Source organism: Trichoplusia ni, chromosome 14 (genome assembly GCF_003590095.1).
Source record: "Trichoplusia ni isolate ovarian cell line Hi5 chromosome 14, tn1, whole genome shotgun sequence".
Taxonomy (NCBI): domain Eukaryota; kingdom Metazoa; phylum Arthropoda; class Insecta; order Lepidoptera; family Noctuidae; genus Trichoplusia; species Trichoplusia ni.
Window position 1 is genome coordinate 4,824,124 of NC_039491.1, and position 20,675 is coordinate 4,844,798.

The 20,675-nt window shown below is 33.8% G+C and overlaps 1 protein-coding gene and 1 long non-coding RNA gene across 2 annotated transcripts in view; both read right to left on the minus strand.

Annotated features, from left to right (window-relative positions):
* LOC113500520 (centaurin-gamma-1A) overlaps positions 1 to 20,675 on the minus strand; it is a 175,147-nt gene that overhangs the window by 59,123 nt on the left and 95,349 nt on the right. The gene's annotated exons all lie outside the window — the stretch shown is intronic.
* On the minus strand, positions 1,613 to 20,169 carry LOC113500522. The gene is made up of 2 exons (XR_003401213.1): positions 19,890 to 20,169; positions 1,613 to 1,801 (listed from the first exon to the last, which is right to left on the minus strand). It is a non-coding gene; the product is annotated as an uncharacterized LOC113500522 (long non-coding RNA).

The window sequence follows — 20,675 nt, forward strand, 5'->3', positions numbered from 1 at the left end:
GTTTATCTCGATTTCGATTATTTGGTAAAATAAATCGTACCTTAGATTTTATAAAAAGAACCACAGATTTTCCATTTGTTCTAGCAGTTGGTCGAGAGTATTATTAATATAATGAATAAACTTAAATAAACAAAGGGAAGCTCGGTCAAGACTATTGTGATTTTAGGAGAATATTGTTTGAAGAAAATGAGTAATTACGATGAAAAACAACTTGTATTGTTACACAAACACTTTAAGGGCAAACCGACAAACATGTTTACCAAACGGGTACTACGTCTTTTGTTTATTAGACTTTACATACAAACTCTGTTCTCCAACTTCGAGTCCTTATTCCAATCCTAACAAAATATTAGATTTTATTATGCAGGACTTGACAATCAAGCTTCATTTTATACAAAACATGTTTGTGTATATTGTATTATTTACATAGGAAAGTACCAATAATACTGTATAAAATAATACATTTTGTGCTTCATATTCAGATTTAGATGTCTGGAACTCTACAATCGTAGAATACGAGAACCAGAAAGATAATTTAATCAGTTTCATATGTTAAGAACATCATATTATGGAAACTAGAACATCATTAGATTAGATAGAATCAAGAGCGAAATCATCGAATCTTAAATTGCACAGCACAACTGTACTTCGAAGACAGTATAAAATACCTAACATTAAGACATTAAACATGTTAAATTATGTTATGGTCACTAATCATTGGGAGTGGAACGAGCTATTGCTAATTTAAATTGTACAGGACCTATAATGGAACCTTGCAGTAGTCCGTGTAGGCAGAGTGATATATAAGTACCGTCACGTCAAAAACTAGTACGAGAAGGTGACATTGTTCATCCTACGCTACTAAGGTCTTCAGATATTGAAGCATTGGGCGAGTTTTGTAATTGCTTTGAGTTTTTAATGATAATATGTGTCGTTAGCCTCTCTCAAAGCTATCGCGTGCAGACGGCATGGGATGAAGTAATACTTGTAGTATTTACGTCAATTGTAATATAGCAATAACTTACTCTCATAATACAGCATTTATCGAGATAGCATACAATCCGACAATAGCCAAAGATATTGGCTAAACTAATCCGCCTTGAGCTATTTTATTTGCAAATGTCCTTAGTAAAGATGGTCTTATCATGCGTGGGGGTGCAAATATCACGGCTTATAAAGATAAAGTATAAAAGGAATATTCAAGGTATAAGCCTTCGGCACAGTTAATTATCGTTATGCCATTACACGCCCACCATATAAGTACAAGAGCTGGACGAACTTGAAACTATTTTTATGATTTTATTCATTTGTTTTATGAAGGAACAGTGTTTATTTATCATTCATAACGTATTTATTAACTTATTGAATCAATTACACCGTGGAGTTTAACAAAAAGTATTTAATTTCTGATATAATCTGACTTTTTAAAAGGTCAGGTGCGTGTTACTACGCGGCGCCTACGATTACACAAAAAATAATAAAGGTAATAAAAAGGTGTTTGATCACTGTAGCACGTGGCACCCTGTAGTTCTAGTTAACTTCTTGGAATAATAGCGTCTATTATATTTTACCCAGTGCTGCCTAAATAGGTATATATGTGAAAATACGTATACATATTTCTGAAGTTTGGTAATTTCCATTTAATCATAAAATGCAACGATGCTACAAGTGTGTCATTTCCGAATGTCAAATTTGCCTTATAATGTCATTATATAGTTTTGTTATAATATTCATGCAGTACTTTTCTAGCATTCCGAATTTCTTCTGCCCTCCATCAACTACGATTCAGCCAAAGTATTACCTGAAACAATAAAATATAATGTTAGTATCATTTAAAAACCATTAGAACACCATCAGACCGCCATACATAGGATTACGACGTCATAAACAGAATAATAGAAACATCTACGATTCTTAAATAGATATAAGTATAGTATAAAACGTGGTCATGAATTTTTTACAAAGGATGAATTTACGACTCTAGCCACAGAAGGCAATGAAAGATTTTACGACTTTAAGGTACGTATAAAGATAAATTTTACTGAGGTATAAAAAATCCCTTTCGATAGAAATTAGGGAAACAGCCGTCAATTTTAAATGCATTGTCAATTAATGTAAAATGTACTTTATTGTAAAGTGATAGAGAAGGTTATGGTATTTTTTTATCTCTCGTATGCAATAAAAATTGAAATATGTGATGTTTCACGGTTATGTACGTTATATACATTTCGCAAGTAGAACAAACTCAGTAATGATATTTTATTTGTTAGATTTTATTTTCTAGTCCTATAAAACAACAACTATTGCAAATTCCGGTTGCAGTGAACTAAGACGAATTAATAGTTTTATTTCTATGGATCGGATTTGCCAACGCTTTGATCGTTAGGTTTACAATCACAATCTGCCTCTGAGCAATATCATTTCCGCATTGGTGGTCATTAATACCATAAACATTGAAGAACCAAGTATAACTGGGCATTATTATTACATGGAAATGATACTCGCAGCAAGTAAATGATGAGAAAATCACAGGGCCCGGATTGAGGTCAATGGGCTACAGGTACCTACCTACTTTATATGCATTACCCTGAATCGTAAGGTTTCCTAGTACTGTAATGAGATAATAGTTACGAGTGCCTGAGCTAAGGCCTTCGACACCTGACTTCATTGATGGACTTAATACTGCTGTAACTACTGCAATTTCAGAAAAATTAAACTTTTACTTATAAGATTACCTAGAAGATTCAGATATTTTATTAAGAGCTTCTAAAGAGATTTGCTTACATATATCAAATTGAAATGGAGACATCCTACGTTGTCCGCTTAGTTCGCCATGACTCTTAACTTTCCCACGCCCTTCTGAGACACAAACGATTATTATCATCATCATAATGACAGTCATTAACCGTGCAATGTGGTCATACGTAGCCGCAAACTGTTTTAGGAGAGCTGTAACGACGTGCCTACATTAAACAGAAGAACATCGTTTACGAATTACTGTGCTTAATTTAATGTTTTGTTTTTCCCGAAATAATAGCAGAGAAACTTTGAAGCATCCATTAGATGGTTATAAAATTTAGACAAACATACTCCAGTGAAGCACGTGATGCTGTTAATAAGTTAATTAAAATGGAAGTCCATGGACGGTTCCATTTTAACAATACCTTGTGAAACAAAAGTTTAATAGGTCAGCCAGGTAGAAAGCACCGTAATAAAGCTCTGAGCCAGAATACATCCGACAAATCGATCCTCGGCGACCTATTTCCAAGTTCCAAACAAATAATTCATTTCAATTTGAGACAGGTTGATATTGTGACGCTAACACAGGTTTTTACTCAGCGTAGTTAAATTTGCATCAAGTATTTAACAGGTTTAAATGGTGTCTATCTGAAAATCTTGTCTGAGAGCTCTAAGAATTTAATCTTTGAAGTAAAGTTGAGTGCAAATTTGAATTTACAGCAAATGAGATTACTATTCACGTGTGACCTTTTGCAAACGCCGTTTGTCTAGAATAAAACATTTTAATATAGCAGTCACTACTTATAAAAGCAAAGCATATATTTAGTTTTGTAACCATGGCTGTCATGGTTTGAATAAATTATCGTTGCATTCTGATAACACTAATCAATTATGTACCGACTGAAATTGGTTGATATACAAGACTTTACTAACCAGAATATTAAGTTACCAAGTCCCGATACAAAAATAATGAAAATATGTTATGTTACTTTATCTACTTGTATCACTGGAATAAACAAAACTAAGTAATGAAAAAAGGCAAATTTAAAATTTGGTCCTAATTAACAAAAGTCTTATTATTACAAGGACTTTCTTATTTAGCTCAAGCGGTTAAGGAACATTATTGGGTCACTAGTATTTGTAATCGGTATCCCACATTACGCGCCAACGGTATCGATACAATAAATAATCGAATAATCGGTTCGATCGAAAATCATCCACTTGTAACTAATATGGGAGGTATTCGATCGTAAATTGTATCTAGTTTTGGATCGTAAAGTACTCGGGCCCTGGCGGTACGTGGCGTATTGATATTTATTTAGAAGGGGAAGTTTTTACCGACTTCTTGTACAAAAGAAGTCATGAATACGGTTACCCATATCAATCTTTCACAGTTAAATTGCTTAGTATTTCTTGGATGCTTTGCGAGCTGTCTGCTACAGTTGTGATGATTTTAAGGGGTTCCGTAACAAAATGTAGTAAATTGATCAGTTTTCAGATCATTGTATTCATTCTTTCTGTCTAATCGAAGACAAAAATACTAACGAAGCCACTTCAACCTAATACTAAACGGTAATTCGTAAATGGAATTATACATAAATATTTGCACGAAAGTTTTAATCAGTCGTCCAAAAAGAGCTCGTTAATATTTCAATTAGCTAAATAGACCAGCTCTATTATCTTTCTAAATATGCATGTAGGTTCGGTGAAAGGACGAAGTACGGACTATGCAGCCAACCAAACGACATTATACTACTTTCCCATAATATGAAGACGCTCTCAGCTATTTGGTATTCATAGTAATTTATAATAGTAGGTGGTCGCTATTGTTTCGTAAGATAGCCCTACAAGCAACAATGGCTTGGCAGCGGTTATAAAACATAACACATACGATTTTAAGTCCTGTGAGCATGTACCATGACTATAACAGGTTTATGTTAAAATATTTAATTGTTTGTTCTTTAAATAGGTATTTTTGGTAAATTTTAACATGCTCTCTAGGTCAGTCTAAATTTCAAATACGTAGCACGTAGGTTTTGTTCGAGGTTTTAAGGGAAGCACAATTTACTTATTTAATCTAGACCCCTCTACACACAGATATCTCTAACCCAATGTGCCTATTCCAAAACGCCATGGATAACCATTAAAATGCATAGCGGTGTTGCTGGAATTGTCCAGTTTATGTAATGGACACCACTTGGATTGCTGCCCAACTCGTAAGGGTAGAGAGCGCGTCCAACAACATAGGTGGCCAATGACGTCAGCTGGCAGCCAACAATCTGGCAAATAAGCAACAAACATGACCAAATCGCAATCTAGAAAAGTTATAAAGCGTGTTCTGAAATCCTAAAATATCACTTGTTTGAGAACACTGATGCAGTAGGTCGTGAAAGAAATTAGGAACAGGGATAAATATTTAGCGGCTAATGACGTCACGATATCAATTCAACACCTACTCTAGCAGTAATTAAGTGTACTACATTAGTCAGATTCATGAGAACCAGACAGAAGTGAACTAAACATGAAGCTAGGTTTCAAACATTGGTGTAAACTAACAACGTAAATAACAATTTAGGTGGCGAGTGACGTAAATTCAGAGCCAACAAACTCATAAATAAGACGCACGCTATATGATCCTGATCTAAATACCGAAGCAACATGTGCTATATAATACGCTAAAACACCCACGTAACTGGATTTCCTCTTAACCTCATTCATATTTTCTTGTTGATATTACTAAGATGATGTTTTTATGTCTCAGTATCCTTATATCATTTTTTCTAATTAAACGTATCCTGCTCTTAGCCAATTAATCCTTGTATCGCGGGGGCTTGTAAAATCATTCAAGTCACAGTCACAAAGACACCCAGACTCCGAAAAAGCATACGAAGATCACACGATTAGTTGTCATCTATTTCTGAATTAACTTATATTGAAAAAGTGAAATAGACTTTCCATTCATTATCTACTCGCAAATCTTGCCAATAACCAATAGTATCTGTTTATTTTTCATATCTTTCGGTCTCACCGAAAGCTAAAAAAATAATTCAACAAGGTTTGCTAGGTTTCAGATACATAGCATTCAACATAACAAAAAAACCTTGACAAAAGTAACATGACACTGACCGCCCCCCTACGTCATATCAGACAAAAATAGTTTTATGACTTGAATCGCGAATGAGAAAATGGGTCACAGTCCACAAAACTTTCAAGGTAGAGTTATAAGATCATTGATACGTAACCTGGGCCGTAATATCCCTGTGGTTTTGCGGGGCCTAGTTTTATAAAAGGGTTAAATGAAAACTATAAACATGAATTTCGTGCTGCGAAACATGTGTCTGCTGCCAATTTGCCTTTACATGTGGTTTGCAAAACAAATGCTTTCCATTTCATTCCCATTTGTTGTATAATAGGCTGAAAGCTGCGCCAAAACATTACATATACACACACCTATATTATAAATGTTTAGACTGAGTAACCTGTTATTTGCTGAACTATTTGATACAACATTGAATGAAGCCGTTGTTTATATCCGCGTAGTGCAAATTGATTGAGGAAAACCGCGCTTTCATCTTGTTTGCCTTCGATTATGATTTTGACTAAAAGCTGTTTAACGTCTAAAAGGTTTTCTGCATTACATTTTGCTCGAATCTAAATGTGAATTATTAAGAACATTTTTATGTACGCTGCTTTATTCACGCTCTTGACTATTTCATTAGGTCCGAGGTGAGGAGCTTTGCTTGAATAATAGACGAGTTTAAGTAAGTGTGTCTGTACATTTATCATGTCAACATAAAAGCAGGTATTGGTAGAGAATACGTAAGGATATTCCATTTCGTAATTGTCTCTCCGACTTTCATCTTGGATTAACCATTAAGTTTCCCTAAAGTTTTTCCCAAAAGGAAGTTTGATCTGATCACATTGACAAATGAAGTGATTAAAACCTAATATCGATGATGTTGATTTAAATTTTTCTTTATTATTTGTTTCTGGAAAACAATATCTGGTATTTTTAAGTTATTGAATATGAATTAGATGAATATTTAATCATCATTACTGTAGAACAACTTAAAAATTCTACTGACCCAACGACACTAACGTCGCTCTATAATATATTAGAAACTTTCCATGAAAATTTAGCTCTAATTTTGCCACTTATTCGCTAACTGAATATTTCAAGCTTACCTAGTTGGAGTTTGAGTGGTCGGTAACTCGAGCTAACTAAAGTTTGCCAACTATAACGACTTTCGAGAACTCTGTGTGTGAAGAGTGCTTGACTGCTAATAACTTGCCAAGTTAATTGACACTCAAAGTTTGAACTTCTAGTGCTCCATTTTATCTCTGTAAAGTTAATTTCTTTTAGAATCTTAATACCATTACGATTACTGGGATACTTGAGACACAAGGAAGTCAATTTACATGGCATTCGTATTAAATAGCTAGGTTTTAAGATAAAGAAAAATAATCCTATGTAAAGATGTTCTTTTACACAATTCTTGATAGTACCAGTGAAAACTAGCTAACAATGAAACAAATATAGACTCGAACCCGAGATAAGATGCATTACATAAAAATACTTATCAAAATGAAGTGTTTAAATTTACTATAGCTTAACAGATTGTTGCTCTTAATTCCAGTGATAAGAAGTTTCATATCTTAAAAATAACTCTACAAGTAACTACAACTAATAAATCAAAATAAATATCGTTTATGGCAACAAGACACCCAATTACCAAACCCGATGTTTATGTAGATAGAAATAAAAATATAATTTACGACTTTCAATATAACCCTAAAGTACGCATTGAGTACAATACCGTAGGTGGTCGACACCCGGCACAAGTTAACCGTGACAGTTTTCTCGGTCTAATGCTGCAGGAACCAGGGAGTATTAGAGCTAAGAATATTGGTGAATGGGCCAAGTGAGAAGACATTAACGATATACCAAGGCATATTGGATATTGATTTAAAGATTTTTTTTTCTTAAGTTCCTTTTAATTCCAACGAATCAAGATATCCGTCTGGTTTTTGTCATCTTTTGCTAAACCACAGACTACGTCATGCATCTTGCTTCAATGTTAAATCAAGTGGACTTTATGTCGTGTTTATGAAGTAGTAATGATGTAAACCTAACGAACGATGATGCTCCTAGGTTAAATTAAACGAATTTGTACGTCAGTTATTTATACGAAGTAACAGATGATACGTACTAGGATAATGTGAGTACTCTTGTTGCATTTCAAGATCCTCAAAGAGTTAAGATAACATTTGTATTCACATGGTCGCGAAGCAAAGTCCGTAAACGTAATGAGAATCTTTTGAATTCAAATACACGGACGTGAAGATATGAAAAAGCTTTGCAGATAGATTGCGAAAAAGATTGTTACTGTTACTTGACGTTGGGACGTGGAAGAAATAGGTATAAAAAGAGATAGAGAATGTAGAAGTGAGTCGCATGTGAATTGGAATGTAACCCAAATAGCGCCAGATGTCCCCAACAGTTATGGACAGAACACCCTCGCCTACGAACCCCAATTTGTTTATAATTGATTTAAATATTATTTTAAATAGCCTACCGTGGTTGATTGATACAGGAACTGCATTTTAAGCATAAGCTTTTTATCAAAATTATAGGCCGCTTTTGAATAAACAGTCTTTATTGGTTTGATATTGATACTACGTCATTATTATGGTAATATGGTTTGAGTTCTAACCGTTATTTTTGGAGAAATAGGGTTCTGTTTTTAATATTCCTTGAAAATGTACTCACGGGTTTCTAACTCCTTTTATTGCTATGGTTATTCAGCTTAATTCATGATAGGTTCAGTTTACTTTCTCATCTCCAGCAAGTCGTGTAAGATATTCTTAAGAAAATGGTTTATAATAGTTAAGCGCAATAAACTAAGATTTAATAAAGTAATTCTCAGCTATGAACATTACCCACAAGTTCATAACCCTTGGATCACAGTGAAAGTCTAGACATTTTCACTTCCTCGATGATCAGTAGAAATAATGGAAAGTTGTCTGTTTGCACAATTATATGTGGCAGAACCGTGACATCGGATATTGCGGGAAATGATGGGGCCGAAGGTGTGTATTATGTGGTGTAGACGCTTATTGAAAAGTTGCTGAGTTAATGCTATACTGCGTCACGAAAGTTCTAGACGTTTTCTTGGTATTTATGGAATTTATGTCAAGTATACGTAGGATGAGTCCGATGAGTGAATATTGTTTAACAAAACACAAGCTAGTTTGAGTATGACTCTCAATCAAATTTTAGAATGTACTTCGGCTTATTTTTCTCTTTACAAGGTCAGAAGTAATTGTTTCTTTTTTAGTAGCTTCTGAACCTTGTTAGATACTAGGTGTTAGTAATCAGGTCCACAAACACAACCAGTAAATCCATCAAATCAATTTCAAGACACATCACTGTACAACAATGAAGACATTACATGGCACCCTAACCGGAGGGGACTCCTCTCGGAAGCCGAGAGTGCAGCTGACGTCATCAAAATGTTGGGGACAAAATTGTGGGTGGATAAAAAGCGTGATTAAAATGTCAGGGTTGTGTAAAGCATAAAACATGTTGTTCTGATTGTAATAATAAATAGATTATGCACTTCAGTCATAATACGAAGTTTTTAAGTGTTAAATATTGTTCCGAGTATTGTCTAACTTTAGGTTGTAAATCCAACGAACTTATAACCGAAACATACCGATCTTTATTTATTTAGAAGATCTCTCGTGTAGTCAATTAAAACCCTGTGGCTATTGGGTATATTTCATTTTTAACCTATTGCTCTAAAAATAACATTCATGCAACGAACCCTTGACTACACAGCCCTCTTTACGCACGTGCTGAGCCTCCCTCACTACAACGTACGCAAAATATTACATCTGAATCCCATCTAACTTTGATGTAATTTTATTTATGTTCACAGCGGCGACTCCAAGGACTAAAGCAGGGGTAATAACCTACAAAAAAAGGACAGAATAATCTGTCTAATCCGTGAAATATCTCTGCTTATTGCCAGTTGGATACATGATAACCAAGCATGATACGACTGAACATGGCTGTTTCCATAATGATATCAGATTGTAAGGAGATATTGCGATATTGCCACTATTGCAACACTTGAGTGTTAAATAGGATATTGGCACGAGCTGCACGAGTTTATCGGATGGTTGATATTCTTTATTCAGTGTTCACAATCGAGTACATATTGTTTGTAGTTGCCGCTTATGTCATCTTTAGGAAAAAAAACTGTCTGTATTGCGAAGAGAGTATTGTGTATATTTGAAGTCAACGTGAAGGTTATGCAATGTTTTTCGGTTTAGTACTTTCTATTGATGGCAGGCTACCATCTTTCCAAGGAATCACACAAAGAGGGCAAAAGTTTTTAACATTTTATTCAAAGACAAAAACTTATGCAATATGACATACGAATCATTAGTTACCATTTACCAACACAATACTTTTTATACAATACTCAGATTGCGACGTAATTCCGCTATTTGTTAGTCGGTGATGTAATCCTTATTTACAGATCTATGCAAATTGTAAGGCTTGGTGTACAAACATATTAAAATCACCGACGGCAAAACAATTTGATAGTAATTAATTATCCGACGTACGAGCAAACACTCATGTTCAGAATTCCGATGAGTTTAAAATTGGTAAATAGACGCGTAATTGTTGAATGAGCTTGTTTTAACTGCTTCATTATACGTACATTCAAAATTATTCAGACAATGGACGAACATTTTATCAGCACGTTTAGTGCCGCGTGTTGAAGGTAAATATCGAATTAATTTTTAGGTGGTTTTATCTATATTGGAAGCACGTTAACACGTAATATTCCATTGAAAGAAAAAACTGTGACTTTGCCAATGTCATAATAAACGTGCAAATAAATGTCCAGGATCCCCAGGTTGGAGGAAGTAGGAATAAGTAGGATAAAAATGGTGATCACCGAGGAATACGGCAAGGCAATCTGTCATAAACATCGCTTTTGGAAAACGCCCGGTAGAATTGCGATAGAAGATTTTATAGCACTAGAAATATAAACACTGTACACCATGACCAGTGTATGAATATTGCATGTGGTGATAAAATCAATATTGTATAACTTGATTAACACGGCAGCGGTCGGTGCAAACCCCACGATTCCAATTGTACTCAATACGTGCCAATGAACATGGAAATATAATTATTGTCTGAACCCATGTTGGATTTAGCTAGCGATGCAAATTACAACTAGTGATGCAATGTCAGAAGTCATAACTAAGTTGACTTTGTTGATTAATGTGCTAGATTCCCTATGTGGATTGGTTATAACTTGATTATGTATTTATTCTCATAGGATCTATTAATGGCCGCTGTGGATTAATTATAGCGTGGTACAAAGTTGTTATTTACCATTGCTATTACAAATATATTGTTCTCATCAAGCTAGTCAATAATTCAAAGGTTCTTAGTGAATATTAAATTATATGGGAATATGTTGTGTACACTGTAAATCAACTTGTTTGTTAAAGATAGAAAAAGTAAAAAAATAACGATTAATAAATAATCTCAACCGTGAACAAAAGGGTGAACGGTATCTGCTAGATAGACACCTATGTAGGTATGCTACACGCGCATCCATGCATGAGCATTGTTCGTCCTTGACATAGCTGTTAAGTATATACTGCCCGTACAATTGCATATTAATGAGGAAACACTCGGCGAACACGAGAACTTATTATTTATCGTTCATTATTTAACATTAAATAAAATAAACAAGTATAATATGATTAATGTATTGAATTTATGTCTTCGTAAGAATTTGCTCTTAGGATTAATCAAAAATATAAAAATGTGGTGAGCTGCAAACCTGGTAATGTCCTTTATGAGCAACGTAACGTGGCAAGTCTTGTACCACATGATGACAAAGTGTTATAAAAATGTGGTGAGCTGCAAACCTGGTAATGTCCTTTATGAGCAACGTAACGTGGCAAGTCTTGTACCACATGATGACAAAGTGTTATAAAAATGTGGTGAGCTGCAAACCTGGTAATGTCCTTTATGAGCAACGTAACGTGGCAAGTCTTGTACCACATGATGACAAAGTGTTTGTTATTCTGATCAGAGTTCATGCCAGTAATAGTTATCTTGATAAATATTTTCCGACATCTTTTTCCTCATATTTTTTTTCATAGACATTGGAACTAGACAAGTTCGATATAATTATATCCATTCACTCGCAATTATTATAAATTAAAATAATCTTTAGTAAAATGTTGCAGAAAACTATGACCCTTATAATAGGACGCACACTTTTGTGTCGCATTGATATTAATAAGGGGTGTACTCACTGCACATAATCGATCGGCGTATTGCGTGGGATGACGTTATATTGCGGGGGTGTGTGTAACGCTTAACGTGAAGGATGATTGTAGATTGTCAGATAAGAGAAAGAAAAATAAGTGTCTGTTAAATATCGGGACAATGAACTGAGAAACGAATGCTTTATCATTCTATAAAAATGCTGATACAATTTTGCATGGTTTGTAGTTTTCAATGGTCATTGATATAAAATGATGCAATTTCTATTTTCGTGTAGGTATGATCTTTTAATAATCCTTACTTAAGCAAAAGCTATACACAATATTCTAACAAAAACTATCTATAACTATATGTACAGGAATAGGTTTATCTAATGCAAGTTCGAATTCAAATAAAATTTAGGTGTAAGACTTTGACAGTACATGCATTAAATCATCGTAATATTAATTTAATTAAAAGAAAGAAAATCAGCAGTAAATGAGTATAATCAGTAAGTAAGATTTATTATGTCAACCAAACAAATATTCCAAATTCTAAAATAGACTATAGTAGAATACTCTATTTTTTGTGAAGAATAACATAAATAGCACTAAAATACATCATTCACGTCATTACACGTTTTAAAAGAGTCCGCCATAATATTAATGATACGCGCGTTTTGTCGCCGAACGATTTCGCTACATTTATGTCAGCGGCGTTGTGTGCCGGGATTTAGATTAATGATACGATACCATATATAAATATATTGGAAAGTTAAAAGTTAATGGACGTCGGAAAATGATTTATTATTGGAATGATTGGAAGTATGATTTCGATATCATTGCTTTGCGGAGTTAGGGGAGAATAAACAGACAATTATTTTATTACGCAATTTTTTAAGCAATAAATATATTACAAATTTCTAGGAAATATTTCTCATTTTACTAAGTCTGGAATTTCTTCTTTTGTAACATTATCTACTTATACACATCTATCTAACTAACATTAACCATATTTTTGGTTTGGCTCAAGGAATATATCTGGAGTTACTAGACTGCTAGTGTACATGTTCCAGCATTGATTGACAAACAAAATTGTAGTTTGTATTCATCTATCTTAAGATTTATAAAAAAAAACATTAAAATCTAAAATCAAACATTCTAAAAACCATTTTAATCCATATCACACAAAAGTTCCGCCAATGAATAAACATCGCGGTTACAAAAACCAAAACCAATAGTTGTAAAGCTAAGGATTAACTCTAATACCGACCACAAATGACAATATTTCCCATCACTCATAACGACATGACGTCACATCAAAGTACATCAAACTTGAACTTGACATGAAAGGAAGAGTCAACAATAGGGCCCCAATTAAAATGTATTTAGAAAACTAATCCTCATAAAAACTAGACCTCCAAGGAACACGCGAAAACATGGGCTCATGTTACCCTTCAAAAAGCTACTGAATATTTGCATAAGATTTGCAATGCTGTCTACAACAGACTGTATTGAGGACTGTATGTTCCGTCTATCATGCAAAAAACTATTTTAAGTCGAGCGAACACGGTTCATAATCGTAGTAAGGGTTTCGGGATAAGTAATGATGATTATAAATTCGAGTAACAAACTTAGCAAATTGAAACCGACAGATCTTATTGTGTTACATCATTTGAAGGTTAACATTGGTTACACGGTTGTTGCTTGTGTGAATGCTGTAAAAAATGGAACCTTGAGTATTTGTTTGACAAACATCTAAATAAGGATACAATAGGAAGTGTTATTTTACAGACGCATATACTAAAAATTAAATCCGGAGCAATAGGTTTTGAAGAGAGTGTATGCTGGACGACTATTGTAAGTCGATAACGCTGAATACACCATACATTTAGTCATTGTTATGTTATGAACAATATCATCTAACGAAACACCAAAATACCAAGGCGTAGATTGCAATTGTTTTGCCAGGTATTGCCAAAGTCATATTTTATAGTAAAGAAAACCAGATGACGAAACTTACTGTGCAACTGACAATAGTTTCGCAATAATCGCAATGTTACGCTATCTAAGTTTACAAACACATCACATTTGAGATGAAATCAGATTAAAACCACCCAAACATGGATATTATATCATGAAGTCACACCAGAACCCATAACAATCAGATTTATAGGATTTGCCATTAAAAAAGTGACATCTCTATTGTACAAAAAATATAAAAAACAACAACATCTAAATAATAAAATCGAGACCGCGTAACTAAAATAAGATCCCACAAAATCGCACAAAATGGTAAAAAATAAAAAGCCAAGTTTGGGAAAAAAACACGAAAGCAAGAAGGGACACCCCTGTTGTATTTTTTATGTAATTCAAGAAGGGTGCAAAATAAAGTTGCAATTTTAAGACGTTGCTATTGGACAGAAATGGCTAGGGGTGACACCCAATGGCAAAGGGCGGAACGTGTAAGGGTAAGGTCTGTGAGAGATTATTAATTTTTAAAGACGCACTATACTTGGGGATTAAAGCTAAGAGTTTATTTGAGATACCTTTATTAGTCTAGATGCGCCAAAATATCAATTTATTTCAAACAGAAATACATAGATATACTGCAATCTTCGCCATCTGAATACTTATTAAGTAGAAAAATAACTAGGGTTAGTAAATATGGACAATGTTATATCAAAAATCATAAAGATCTCATCGGAGTGCTTAGAGCAGTAGGCATAATTGAAAGATGCAGTTCTTCGTTTATTGAATTTTTACCCGCAGTAATTACTATTATTATGCAGATACTTTATTTACTCATTTCATTTATAAAAGGTACAATAAAAATTTCACGCCATCATTACAATATGAAAAGACAAGCTGATGCAAAAATAAAAGAATAAAAAAATCTTCTTAATTTTAAATTTAAATGATCTATCTCAAGCTACTACTCCAAGAAAACAAAAGACGTAATAAATCAAAATATTGTGCTGGTACAATGACGTCACGGCATGCGCGTACGCCGATGCACAATAGCATTTCTCAATATCAATGACATAAGACGGCGCTATCAAAGGCGTTAAACAAATTTATGAGCCGTAAAACCCATTAGAATTATTCGTACACAATAAATCATAGGAGAAGTATGGTTGAACTATGGTAACAGTATAATTTCTCGCTACTAAGATTTGGTTACGGGTCGTTTGGTAAATTGACAGAATCGTGTAATACAAAAATGTGCGTTCAAGATATTTTGTCCCTTCTAGATAATCTTAGTAATAATGGTACATTTAGTCAAGGATAGTAATAAAATGTCAGGTCGAATTAACTATGGTCTTGTAGATAGAGGAGAAAATACCTCATTTAGCAGCAAGTATTAGCGCATACAAGTTAAACTCTTAGAAGAAAAAATAAAATCCAAAATAAATAAAGACTAACCCAAACTCGAGATTGACCGGATCTATAGAAACTCAATCATAACACGTCAAATCTGACGTTTCGTACAAAAGTTGCAGAGATGCAACAGACTGCAAACAGGGAATTTTCAATTACAATGGGACTGCCGACAAATAGCGGCCGGACCGACAGATGTTGTATTGAAGATTTAGTCAAAAATACGAGTAATCGTCGTGCGACTAAGCTTCCGTGTTGCAAAACCGGTATTGGTGTTAAAAATAATGTTAGGAAGTAACACTAACAATTTGGCCCACTGCGAACGTTTGGATTGTGAGAAAATCTGTCTTATACGTCGTCGTATAAAATAATTATTATTTGCGCAAATGGTAATTTCCAGTTTTTGTTGCTAGCTCAGAGGTTAGATCGAGTACTCCATGCAGAACAAATTATTCATAATTTTATTCAAATTCCATATTATTTTGTTTCAGCCGTATCCGGAATTTTTGACGAATAAATGGCTTATAAATCATCTATACCGCAATGTAATATGTAGTAGTAATAATGGACATAGGAGAAGTAGTTGTAACAAACTTATGCAACTTTGAAGAGTATTTAACAATATGCAAGTAATGACACGTAACGCACAATTAGCAGTTGAGTTCAAAAGATTTAAAGATATGCTTAATTTTTGACAGGTTTCGTAACCCATTCCTATAGTTTAAGTGACCTTTTGAATCGTCAGAATGTCTACCGTAATCTAATATTGAGTAATATGATTATCGATAATGCTATTAAGATTACAATCTAACCCGTTTGATCTAAGGAAGATAAAATTGCTTAACAAAAAGATATTCTCAAATAACAAAATGTCCTAAACGTTTCTTAGTTATGAAATGTTATTGTTGACCTCGAGGGTAGTGCTGCACCCTTTCTTGTCATAGTCACTTACCCTTACCTGTCACGGCGATGTCAGAAATTGCAACATGACATGTTATGTCAGAGTAAAAATGCAGTTTGATGAGGTTCGAATGAATGCGTTGCAAGGAGTGATGTCGTTCACACGACTGGGTGGTGTATCGCTTACTTCCCTGATGGGGTAGCTTCAAACAAAGCGGCTACAGGTGAGATGTTTTAAAGAGTTAATAGTAATAAGTTCAAGACATTTTACAATATGGTTCTAAATATTGATAGATTCCCATTAAGGCCTAAGCAAGAGGTGAAATTGTTAAAAATGTCTTAAGTGAAGTTCCCACTATAATAAAATTACCGAAATAATAAGCAATATCTCTTGGATACACTATTAAATCACCATGAGTTTTAAAAAACAGGAACCCAAGAATTATGAAGTAGGATATTGTTCATATTCATAATGCATATGATTTTTGAGACAGTTCCCATCGCTCCGAAATTACGATCTGTCAATTTTGTTTTGAAACTTTGAGATAAACAAACGCAATCTTTGTTCCCTGTCTATTTATAATATCACAGTCTATTCAGGAAGCTGTCATCTCGTCAAAGAACTGTCTTTTCTTCTTTCCCGAAAGTCGTTTCCCAAAATATTGTTTGAACAATCCCAAGTCTGCTCCGTTAAATGTTGGTAAAGTTACATATTTATGGTATGCTCTTGATATAATAAATTGGTCGGTATTGCCTTGTCTTAAAGACGACTATCACAAGATTTTGGTCGTAGGGGGGAACAAAAACCGACAGTGTTATTTGATCTAATAAATTGCCGGATAATGTTGGGGCTTGCGGTATTCAATGTGAATTCGAGTGAAGAAAAATAGCTCAAATCGTAAATATTGGACCGCTATAATTTACATTGCCCTTCGTTTGGGGTATTTCATAAAGTTCCACGTTTAAATTAAATCTTAAACTCATGTGCTTCAAAAACACTGCTGTACATGTCTTTATTATTTTTAGTTCATCTTATGACCGTTATAGTTCCTTGTTGCTAAACTGATTTCTTAGGATAACATCAGGTAAAAAAAGATACAGATGCAATTATACAATAACTCTATTATATTAACTGTATTAGATAGGATTAAGGTAACAAAAGGTTGAATCCAATTGTCTGTTATCGCTTGAGGGCAATAGAAATGTTAGCTGACGCATAAGGGATTTTTACGCCAACATTGTTTAGCTTTTGGAGCTTAAAGGGTGTAACCCTAAGCGTTTCTTACGCATCTAGCGGATATGCAAACAACCTAGTGATAAGCGCTTATTCACATCCTGGCTGGAGTGGCTGCAAGACGGGTTTCTTTATCATTAGCATCCGTTGTGTTCCTAGACAGGAAATTATAAAAATAGTTGTAATCTCTTCGTTTGCATCTATTTTCAACTTGTTTATAATGAATTTGAAATTGGATTTATCTAAAAACAGTTTAACTAGAAGTGCAAGATCAACAAGTTATTTTGCTTTGAAATTCTTGCTAGAAGGACGGCGCATCGATTTCTTATGATGATAACAAAAGTGATCGTTTCTCATCCAGTTGTAAGCGACAGTAAGCACAGTTAAACGCAAAACGTTGTCAAATAACAGGCTTTGTGTTTATCGGAAACAATTGCTTGTTTTTCATGGATAGCATTCTTCTTACAACGATCTGAAGTCAAGAATTGAATTACCTATTATTGTGGCAATCGTGTACAATGGAATATGAAATTAAAAAAATATTTCGCCAGATTATTTTTTGTTTATATTTATAAATTCAAGTATTTCAGTACCAATTCTACGTATGAAACAACTATCCCAGAACCTAAACATAGTCCAATTGGTTAAGTATGATGAATAGTTTCAAGTTTGTATGTATATTGGTGTATTACAGAAGTAATTCTTATTACATGACAGTGTATGAATGTCGAACAAGCCGCCAAACTTGTTTGGGTAACGTATAACGATAATGATCCCGCATTTATAATGAAATATTTTATTAGAGCATTGTGTACCAAACAAGTAGGAATGAATAACTCCTTGAGATGAACAGACAGGAAGGGTTGCGAATCTCTGGAAACGGGTAACTGACCATTACGAATTATTAATTTAATTTCACTCTCTGTTACTACTAAATATTACACTGAAATGTTAAGCTACAGGAATATTGTCATGGGTGTTCGGTGTAATAAGGAATAACGCTTCAATAAGACTTTTATGATTACCTTTTAAGATTTCTAAGTCTGATATGAAAAGGCTTATAAGATTACATGCTATTGAAATTAATATAATCAAACAAGAAAAGCAATTAGTGTGGTAAATCTTATAAGATAGCACTCGTAAAACACGACACATGTAGTGAGATTTTAATACCTAGTAAATAAGTGAAGTTAGTTTTCTCGTTACAAGTGATATACCTAATAAAGTTAACGACTGAAGAACAGGAGAAAGTCATGTCATACTATCCTTATTGTGTGCACAAGTTATTAAATTTCTCTTCCTTAAAATCTTATGCAAAAAATATTGCAAATACAGCAGTGCAGTGTTAAAATATTATAGTCATATACTCGATTCAGTGTCACAGCAGACAAACGAGTATCTCATAATCCGGCTAGTTAGCGTACCCAATTTGCGTCCGCCGAGGGTCCATGCGTACGCGCTGCAATTGTTCCCATTCATTGAACTTGCGCAAAAAAATATGTCCGTCTTACGCACTGGTTTTTCGATGTTCGAATTGTGATTTATATTTATTATATAAGGGCGGGTACTGTTCAACTGACTTGTTACTTGTTCCCCGCTGACAGATAGGTAATACGTCGCATTGTGATTTACCAAATTTCTTAGAAGCTAAGTTTGCGTATTATTTTGGAGTAACCGGTACATCTGCTGTTTTTTTATTCGGTCTACGTGATTTGGTTTATAATCTTGAAATTGTTCTACAAAGGTTAGTGACTTAGTTCTTATAATTATCATTTTTCTATTTAAAATGAAAGCTGAAGGAGTGTGTGTGAAAAAAGATTGCTAACTTGCTACAAAAGAGGTTTTTTTCTGACATGACTTTTCTACCACTCTTTTATAATCCGATCCCCACGGGATTATTATCCAGCGCGACCGGAGAAAATCAAAATCCGAACACAGCTTTCGTGCCAGAATACTGACACGTCAATCAGTATTAAATCACCATTAACCTTCATGTCGTCTTTCCCACTTTTAAAAGAAACGTAGAAATAGCTATAGCGTCAAATTGTGTAGTAAATCGAGGTGGGTTGCACTTTATATCATTTTTAACGGCTTTCAAAAAGGAGGAGTTCCTCAATCCGTTAATATTTTGTTTTCTTTTTTACGGTTGTTAACTCCGAACTTTGGACTGTATGATATGATTTTGTTGATTCTTTTTTCATTTAAATTAAATAGGTATAATTTGGTCCCATAAAATGTAATTAAATTTAAGTCTGTAGTTTTTACTTGAAGTTGGGTGTACGTAATTATTCTTAAAAAATATAATCTAATCAACACTTTTATAACAAACCTTCATGAAGTAAATTGTACAAGAGGAAGTCATCAAATACACTTTCACTGTAGGTATCTACAATATTTAATGTCGTTATACTGCACACATTACAAAACGATTAAGCGAGCACGACTTACACATAAATAGATCAAACTACCTACCGATGGTGAAAGAACTTTTTCTGAACAATTTAAATCTATCGCTACGTTATACCACATACATCAGAAAACGATTAATGGGACACGACTTTATAATACGGATATTGATACGACTTATCTTAATCTGTTTACTTAGTTATAGATATAGTATAGCAGACATATATATTATATATGTAGTATTAGCACTCAATAGTATTCTTAATATTCGTGTGGTACCTATGTATTTCTTAAGCGTATTGGTTAACGTAGCTAGGAGATTACAAAATTTAAACAATCTTGGCGTCTTTTTATAAGTACTTACAATTACATAAATCAATAAACGACTGATAGGTATAGATCAGTAATATGATTGATTTGGTAGTCTATATACATATTTTTTTTAGTCAAATTCTATCTTTAAACTGCCCTTTTAAACAAAAAGCCGCAATAAGGTTAGTTATGTTCTGTAAATAAAGCTAGCGAATTCGAACGTGAGAAGAGTAATTAAGCAAATTCCAGAAAGCGATGTGACAGTGACAATTTTCTAAACCCAAACCCAAATAAACCAAAACCCTTGAGTAATATTTAAATCGTAGCCAAAATATAATTATTAGAGGTTGCTTTTCAGGCAATAGCAATTTACGTTTAGTGATAAAATACTTTTTTG